Genomic DNA, 9805 nt, shown 5'->3' with positions numbered 1-9805 from the left:
CACTGGTACTGTTTCTATTGAAAGGAAAACACACTGACAAATTACATCACTGGTACTGTTTCTATTGAAAGGGGAAACACACTGACAAATTACATCACTGGTACTGTTTCTATTGAAAGGGAAACACACTGACAAATTACATCACTGGTACTGTTTCTATTGAAATGGGAAAACACACTGACAACATACATCACTGGTACTGTTTCTATTGAAAGGGGAAACACACTGACAAATTACATCACTGGTACTGTTTCTATTGAAAGGGGAAACACACTAACAAATTACATCACATGTTTTGTTTCTATTGAAAGGGGAATACACAGTACCAGTAATGTATATTGTCAGTGCGTTTTCCTTTCACTAGTAAAAAATTGTTCGAACAGAGAATACCAAATTGAACACTTTCCAGTTTGTCTATTTTTGCCGAAAGCAAACCTTACAAATACATAAGGATGTAAGGATGTGAAAACATATACTAATTCGATGAAGGCTTATAACAACGCAAATATCGTATTTTTCATTTTAAACAAACCAAGAATTATAGGTTGGACGAATTTTAGGTTGGAACATACGATCAGCAGATTCTGGAGTCAGCCTTCTTGACAACTAACATACAACAAAAGTGATATCAGGAGCAAGGTTCTGAATCCTTTCCATCCAATGGCACCTTTCAGGAACAAGCAATGGTACATACATTGTTGTAGTGGGTGCGTCCGCAAATTGTAGTGTATCCAACCACTGCTGTAATCTGTTTTCCAAGGGCGACGACTACTGGAGTCAAAGGTCAAATGACTACTACCCAGTGACCATAACACAAGATCACATCTGGCCTCTTCATCAAACGTGGGTCTAAGTAGTAAGGTGTAGATAAAAGAGAATAACCCACATCAATAAAGGGAACATATCCCAAACAAGGTTGTGACAGTAACTGAACTACACAGATAATCACAAAGAAAAATACGGATAATAAGTCGATTTGCTAGGTGCACATGACAGTGCACATCTGACACGGATTTGTGTCAATCCTGTTCAGCTGACAGAGCACATCTGACAAAGGTTTGTGTCAATCTTGTTCAGCCGACAGAGCACATCTGACAAAGGTTTGAGTCAACCTTGTTCAGCCGACAGAACACACCTGACAAAGGTTTGTGTCAATCTTGTTCAGCCGACACAACACACCTGACAAAGGTTTGTGTCAATCTTGTTCAGGCGACAGAGCACATCTGACAAAGGTTTGAGTCAAGCTTGTTCAGGCGACAGAGCACATCTGACACGGGTTGGTGTCAATCTTGTTCAGTCAACAGAGCACATCTGAAAATGGTTTGTGTCAATCTTGTTCACCTGACAGAGTACATCTGGCAAAGGTTTGTGTCAATATTGTTCAGCCGACAGAGCACATCTGACACCGGTTTGTGTCAATCTACTTCAGCCGACAGAGCACATCTGACAAAGGTTTGTGTCAATCTTGTACAACCGACAATGTTTGATGAATATGTATAACTGCTAACGCTAATGCTTCACTTCAGTCTTCTTTATATAAATATGAATATGATTCATCCACTACATGCTATTGATATCTACGTTTAAAACCACGTTTTGGTGTGTGTATGTGAGAGTGTGTGTGACCGTGTGCGAGGAGAAACTGTCTCTCTCCTCTCTCCCCCCTCCTCCCCCTCTCTCTCTCTCTCTCTCTGTGGTTTGAGAATGTGGGTTATCATTTGGTGTTGAGATAAACACGTTATCACGCGGGCGACTGATGACTCTAGTACCGATCTTAACACTCAGTACACTATAGTCATTTCATTGGTGTGGTATTAGTTTGTAAAACATATTTTTCTTATTCTCCTTGACGTTTAAAAATCAACATTACATAATTCCTGTTAGTTATACGTCAATATTAAGTAAGGAAATGAATTGTTAGTTGTTAGTCTGTCATACAGACCCTCAAACATATATGCCCAACGCAGCCCATGCAAGTCTAGAATGAGTGGCAAGTCCAGATTACGAGAGTTTCTCAAAATGAAGAAAGTCTCTTTTTGGACTCCTTTTCATTGTATTTTATTTTAATTTAAACCTTTTTGTCTGTAAAATATGTTCATTTCAGAGACGAGATACAAACCACACAACTAAAGAATATAACATAAATATGTTTATATAATGCGTACATAATATAATTTAATGTATACTTAAATGGTATTCAAAGACTTCAAAGAGACCGTGTCACCAACTTCCATGGCAGCCAATATCCAATCTCTATCCATACAAATGATTTTCTTTTTAAATTCGAAGAAAGATTACCATCTCACAAACTGACACCAAAACAATTAAAACTTTATCTGTTGCCTCTAACGTCAGTCTACCTCTGGGATACCCTGCTGTCGAGTAAGGAACCAGGCCCCGGGATCATGACAAAATCTTAAGTCTAAAATTTGCTTAGCACAAAAATATCTTAAGTCTGAATATTTTTGCTTAGCTAAGATTTTAGATAAGACTGGATCATGAAACTGTCTCAGCCAAATCTTAGCTAAGACTAAGACTAAGACAGTTACCATGGAAATTTTAGAATGATGTAATCATGTCCGGTCACTCTTAAATAATTGAGGAGAATAGTTTAGTAGCAGGCACCTGCTGAAATGTTCCAAACAAGTCAACTGACGCTTTTATCCCTGCCGCGGTGACTTTTAGTGTCTTTAAGGTTGGGATGTTTTCTAAATACACCAACACGAACGCCTAAATGCGCTTTCTGCCATATTGCATTGGATAGTGTTTTCAAAATCACGTTTCGCGAAGGCCGGTATTGAGACGCCTATTACATCACGTATATTTCCTATTCAGCTGTGACAAATACATCACTGAATTCCTCATACATTTTAGTATCAAATAAGAAATGGTCTTTGTCACTAAAACCAAGTGTCTAGGTGATATGAAACAAACGCTGTGTGAGAAAGACAGCACTTGTTGAAATGTAAACAAAGAAACATTGAGACTTTACACTGTGTACTGCATTTTCTCAAATTTCAGACACCCATTCGTCTATTCGTAGCATGCATAGGCTAAATACTTTTAGAACATACATGGAAATAGTATCGTAGCAAAAAATAATAGATACAATACAGTAATGTGATATGTTTATACGAAATTGTCAAAGTTTCTGTGCAGCGTAACGTCATGACTGACGGAAAATCTCGCAGAACAACAACGGTAATGATCGGCATATCTGGCTTCTTCTCTTACTTGCAATGAAAACGATAAAACATGTAACAATACACAGATAGTCAGAATCATTCTGATTACTCACATCACACATTTATGTACAAACGATCCCCGAATCAAAGGAAAGGTCCTCGCAAAATCCTGTATACCCATGTCACCGAAGCCGCCATTTTGTAAGAAATCGGTCAACGGTTGTGATGTCATATACGTCAACATTGTTGTTACATATTTGGCAATTTCTTTGAGGTGAAGGTCGGTTGAATAAGAGTAAACGCAATCGCCATGTTCCACCGATTACAATTTCAGTGTATATTTTGAGTATCTTTCAGATATTTTTTCATGAAACTAATTTCATTATCTACATTTAGCCTTGTTCTATATCATATCCTTGGATATAGGGTATACGGTTTTCATTCTTTGAAGGGTTTTGTTTGTTTGAATAATATTTACATAAGAAATTGATATACTGAGTGTAGTACACCATATTTTACACCCTTGAACAAGTATTAAAAGAACAAACGAAGGCGTAACTGCAACATGTACTTAAATAGTTCATGTATCATGTGCAATATTCGCCATTCGGACCAATATTACAGTTGCATATGAACAGGTTATGAATAGCGATTTAACTTTCATGACCCCGGGGCCAGGGTTGTGAAATATTCTTTTTAATTTACGTCAAATTGATGCCAAACAGGTGCGTGTGTTGTTCATATTAAGATACAAAGTCAAACCGTCTAATTATGGATCTATTCAGGACATTATTTAAATGGTAAAATCAGCCATTTTAAGTTCTGTCACAACAGTGTTAAATTCAGACATAGAAACCGAAACCTTTTACACAATTCATGGAAATTATGTGAGACATATACTGATCAGCATACCAATGTCGTTTTTTTCCGACGTCGCAAAATACATAAAACAAGCAATGACGTCAACTACAATTTTGTAATCTTTTCAGTAATTTCATTATATTTGAAGATATGGCTAGTATTCAGTAAATAATGATGCAAAATCAGTCAAAATACATCTACACAAACAGGAGAATATGTGAATTTAAGAACTAATTTACATATCAGATAGGGCCATCCAAATCGCTTTTACGTGCTTTCTCATGTAGTACATTGTCATCTTTCCTTATAACTTGTGAAACTACTAACGTATCCGCTCACATTGGGGAACTTTGTATTGGAATACATGTAGTTTGGTTCACGGTGAACAAAACATAAGGAAAATATAGCGTCCGTATCCACAACGAATTCTCTCCAAGTGATATGAGTTACACTGACCTAGTGTTAAGCATAGCGGAGTTATGCCCCCTTATCTTTATACGCGTATGACCTCTCTGTCGTCCTTTGACGTCATAGAAGAAAATCCATTTTTGACATTTATTGCGAGTCATTTTTAATGTTGAGCGTATAACGTTATGCATAAGCAAATAAACCCATTTCATATATACTTATGTCGTTCAGATATCAGGCTGTAATTTATACGATCACACTTTCTGTAAAGATGCCAAATTAAAAAATCGTAGCACAGTGCTTTTACCGGTGCACGATCAAAAGCGGAGAAATTTACTGTTTTTGAATGCATAGCAAAATTTTGGACATCATTTAGCAGTGTTTATTTCTCAAACCGCCGAGGTATTTGCATTTGACGGTTAAAATGTGTCATTTCGACTCACAAGTTCTCAGCGACACGGTAACGTTCGTAATGTTTACATTCCCACAATGCAATCGTGGAATGTCGCTTGACTACTCAACTTCCTCTGGATGTACTGATCTAAACTGACGCTGGTAGTAGAAATGCAACGTTCATATTGCCCCATATGGTTTACGTTAATGACAGATGTAATTAAAATAATTCAGAGAAGATATTTAATCCGAACGTAAACCGTCATCAAACTGTTATCATTTGTTTTTTTTCTGGTAACGTTCGTCTTAACGTAGGGGGCAGACACATCAATAGAACAGCGCGCCAGTTAGCCCTGTGCGAGGATTCTTAATTTAGGTCACCGACACCGTCGTTTGTTTTCTGCAGTCTGCCTTAAATTAATCGTAATTATCTTTAGAAAGTATTAAATTTGGCATCTTAGAAAAGAAATACACTTCGCCCTACCACCATGTATAGTGTAATAAAACACACTTTCGCCCTGAACTATTATAACGTTAAAGCACTCGGACGCAAGCGTCCTCATGCTTTAACTATAATAGTTCAGGGCAAAAGTGTGTTTTATTACACTTAATACATGGTGGTAGAGCGAAGTGTATTTCTTAAGTAAAACGTTCTATCTAACCTTATCACACTATGTGTATGGACTAAAGCATACTTCAGCGATGTTAAATTAAGGGGGGCATTGGCTGTATATACCAATTACACGACCAGACGACCATTCACAAAGTAACATATACTTTTTTATCTGACAAAATACCTGACGTTATCACAAGGTTAGTGGGCTGACACGTGCCCCTGACATACCCAGAACATTGCAGACATAATGTCCAAACTTAACTGTGAGACCACCCTTGAGTGTCCATTTCCTATGTGTTATATGTTTCGGTTTTATCACGTATGGGTGTATACTTCCGTTAGTTTATTTTCGTATACAAATGTGTCCTTTATAATGGCGGAAATAAAGAGTATGTTCGACATACAGCTAAACAGGAAAGAAATACGCAATTCTGTAGACCAACTGTTGGACATTGTGTGTTGGCAAGCATGGTAGCTGAAGTGTATGGGTTGAGGATTCCTGACTGGTGTAAGGATCGTGTCAACACGACACCGTGGTGTATCTGTACAGCCGTAGTGTATCTGTATGGTATAGCCGTGGTTGATCACACGAACCAGGGAAATCGGAAGGCTTCTACTTACCAGAGATCTGTAAAGTTGAAGTAACGGGACTCAAGTTCACATCCATGTAAGTAAACATTAGGTATAAATTCCCTGGTATGGCAACAGCCAGCACAACGCCCAGCACATATTTGCAGCGTACTGGCATGTCGACAGACAGCCTGGAACTGGCACACAGCGAACAACACAGATTGTACCGCTCTCCGGCTGCTGTGTCACAACCTCTCTGTGGCTGCTCCGCGAACAGGATGTGTAGACCTTTCCCGGCCTACACGCACGCGCTGTCAGAGGTCAGAGGTAAGCATCGTATCTCGCTTCGATATTACAGCTGATTATCCCATTCTATGATATTCGCATTGTTTTGATTAGCTGGTGTTGTTAGGGACTAGTTAGTAATGTCCTAAATTTAAACCGTTGGAAATATAGTTTAGTATTGTTATCATGATAAATATGATGGTATGGGATTCTGTTATGACTGTCAAGAAGAGAGAACGAATGAAACATAGGCGGATCCAAAGGGGGCGGGGCGCAGGGGTGCAGGGTGCGCACCCCCTTTGCCCTGAAAGTTTATTAAATGACCATCGGAACTCGGGTGAAAATGAAGTGTGCACCCCTCCTTTTCTCAATAGTGTGCAACCAACCCTTCCTCAAAAAGCTGTATCCGCCCCTGTGAAACATGTATTTATGAAAAGTAATTTTGGGGGATGCGAAAATACGTGTCGTTAGCAATTTTATGATTCCAACACAAGCAGCTGCACATAAACAGACACCTCACGTGCTGGTCGAGAAGTCGTCAGACACAACTGTAATCATTCATTTATCATTTTACCTTCAAGTAAACCATTTTACACCACTGCTATTTTTATCTCATCATTAAGTCTTATCTTACTCTTTCATTCTTTTAGTTTATAGTGCTCTTACCTATTGAGTATTATCTTGAAGCGCTTTGAGCACGCACTCAGTGGCTGGATGTATAACGATGTATACATGTTCAGTATTATTATTAATTTTGTAGTTGTTTATTATCTCAGTGATTGTTGGAGTGGAATATGCTGTGTTTCAATGTCCTGTTGTGTTCTACGTGTTTTACGATGTAACCAAAATGTCCTTCTGGATAATAAAGTATTATCTTATCTTATCGTAGTCGCATATAGCAAACAACATCATTGAGCGATGCCCTTTAACAATGGAATAGTCCACGTTGATAGGGGGTTTAAGCTGTTTGTCTAAAAGTGTTCGTGGGCAATAAATCACGAGGGATGAGGGAGCGTCATCATGTTTGTCAACTGTTTAACGTCGCACTCAACAATTTTCCAGCTGTCTGACAGTGGTCTATAAAGAATCCTGTCTGGACCACATAGTCCAATGATTGATATCACGAGCATCGATCTTCATCATTGTTATACGATGACATGTCAGATATTGACACAAACACTCCTCATACAGAAAGAACATCTGTCTCTGTAACACTTTTGCAACATGAAGTTTGTTGTGTATACCACTGCTTTTCTTGAACGCAACAAAAGGTATAACAGTTCTCGAAGTACATAGCGGAGATTTGTCTGTCATACAGACCCTGAAACAAATATACCCAAGAAAGCCCATGCAAGTCTTATATATCTGGCAAGTTTAGATTTGCATAGTTTCTGAAAATGAAGAAAGTGTCTGGGCTCCTTTTCATTGTATTTCATGATTACTGTTTTTTTTGTGTGTAAAATATATATTCATTTTTGAGACTAGCTGATGGTCTGAGCGGAAATCATCCCCATTGGTCGTCACAGGAACTATAAGCGGCCATTAGGTTGACCACTCGTTCATGTCCTGAGCATGGAGATTTGTCGACGTGACTAAGCCACAGTACATATACCAAGCAAAACGATACTTTGGTTAGTTTGCTTCACAGTAATGTCCTCAGCAAAAAGGCGTGAGCAGGGATCCGCCCCTCTAGCATAATATGCGAAATCACGACCAGCATGGTGTTTGGAAGGTCAACTAGAACTAAATGGCAACTGCATTGCATATCTCTGTTCCTCCAAATGTCAAACGGGGACGATCAGGTCAAAGAGCGAAACCCAAAGCTGGCTTTATATCTTAAATTTATTCTGCGTGAGGAACACGTATGCATCACGGAAAATATTTCCGCAACGAAAATGTATAAACACGACGTTAACAGATATGACGCATTTGTTCAACAAGACATTAATCTCTCGGTGAACAGTCGGTCTATTTTTAATCGAGCACTTCATCATTTCCGCGACGATTTCACTTTTCTCAACGATAACAAGGTCAGACTCGTCTTTCCTCCTGCTTGTTGCGTAACAGAATATGCGCGGGATCATACGACTGTAATGTGACAGGCTAATGTGTATATTAAAAACATACATATATTTTCAGTAAAATAACTATCACACATCATGGTGAATATCAGTAAAATAACTGACACACTTCGTGGTGAATATCAGCAGAATAACTATCACACATCTTAATGAATATCAGTAAAATTACTGTCATACATCTTGGCAAATATCAGTAAATTAACTGATTTTCAGGAAAATATACTAGAACAGGGAACATTATAATTTCAGTGGGTTCCTTCCGCGAAAACCATTTTCTTCGGGTAAAGTGTTCAGTTATCCCATCTTACAGTCCCAGCTCACACAGAGACACGACGTACGGTAAGAGGCGACTAACGGGATCGGGTGGTCAGGCTCGCTGACTTGGTTGACACATATCATCGGTTCCCAATTGCGCAGATCGATGCTCATGCTTTTGATCATTGGATTTTCCATTCCAGACCCAATTATGTACAGACCACCGCCATATAGCTGGAATATTGCTGAGTGCGGCGTAAAACTTAACTCACTCACTCACATGATGTACACTGAACACTGTTCACTGTCGTATGCATTGACTCTCTTGATGGGTTTCCTTGAATTGCACGACTCTGTAGCTGCTTAAACTCAACAAATAGACACACTACCCAAGGTTGAATATCAACTAGTATAATGGCTGAATAGACATCAGATGATGGTAAACTATTACCTGACTGGTGCAAATACCGAAATCTTTCTCAGACAAGGTTATAATTACAGAAACAGAAAAATGACGCATTTTGTGTTATTTTTTTCATACATGAACTGGAAACATTTTACGAAAGAAGAACGGCAAAGTTTCTGTACTCGTAGTCAAAGGGAAACCACTCTCATTCGAAACAAATATATAGCCCTTTACAAGAAAATGTCACGGTCTTTTCCACGGCATGCACATATGTTTTAGGGTGTCACCACAGGCGAGAGTCGGACCACAGGCCCAAGCCACAGTCCCACCACAGGCTAGGCGAGAGTCGGACCACAGGCCCAAGCGACAGTCCCACCACAGGCCCAACTGAGAGTCACAGCACAGGCTCGGGAAAGAGTCGTACCTCAGTCCCAGGTGGGAGTCGCAGATCCATCGCGTATACTGGTGCCATGTCAGCCGAAATAAAGACACCTTCTAACAATATCTCTACGACATTGTCATACTTCTAATTTGATATAAAACTATGCACAATCGTTAGTAATTCCCATGCAATGTTTGCAACATGTCCTACAATTAATGTAAAATCTATTCACCTACGCTCTATGCCACTGAACTATTCAACCAACAGACCCTATAATAGGCACTATAATCGATGATTGTTGTGTCATCGACTGGATTCGATTTGTTGTTAGGCCTGTTAAAATCGATAAGTGTCACGTGGAAA

General features: G+C 39.0%; 1 long non-coding RNA gene across 2 annotated transcripts; it reads left to right on the top strand.

Moving 5' to 3' along the window:
• Window positions 1–5939: 5939 nt before the first annotated feature.
• Window positions 5940–9564, top strand: LOC124269391. 2 transcript variants are annotated; one of them, XR_006896504.1, is made up of 2 exons: window positions 5940–6130; window positions 9340–9564. It is a non-coding gene; the product is annotated as an uncharacterized LOC124269391 (long non-coding RNA). The 2 variants fall into 2 exon arrangements; XR_006896503.1 differs by lacking the exon at window positions 5940–6130 and adding an exon at window positions 8181–8348.
• Window positions 9565–9805: the final 241 nt, after the last annotated feature.

The sequence above is a fragment of the Haliotis rubra genome, unplaced genomic scaffold, assembly GCF_003918875.1.
Source record: "Haliotis rubra isolate DU_JTF1 unplaced genomic scaffold, ASM391887v1 Scf1446, whole genome shotgun sequence".
Lineage (NCBI taxonomy): Eukaryota > Metazoa > Mollusca > Gastropoda > Lepetellida > Haliotidae > Haliotis > Haliotis rubra.
Note: the sequence above shows the minus strand (reverse complement) of the source record. Positions and strands in the feature narration are given on the sequence as shown.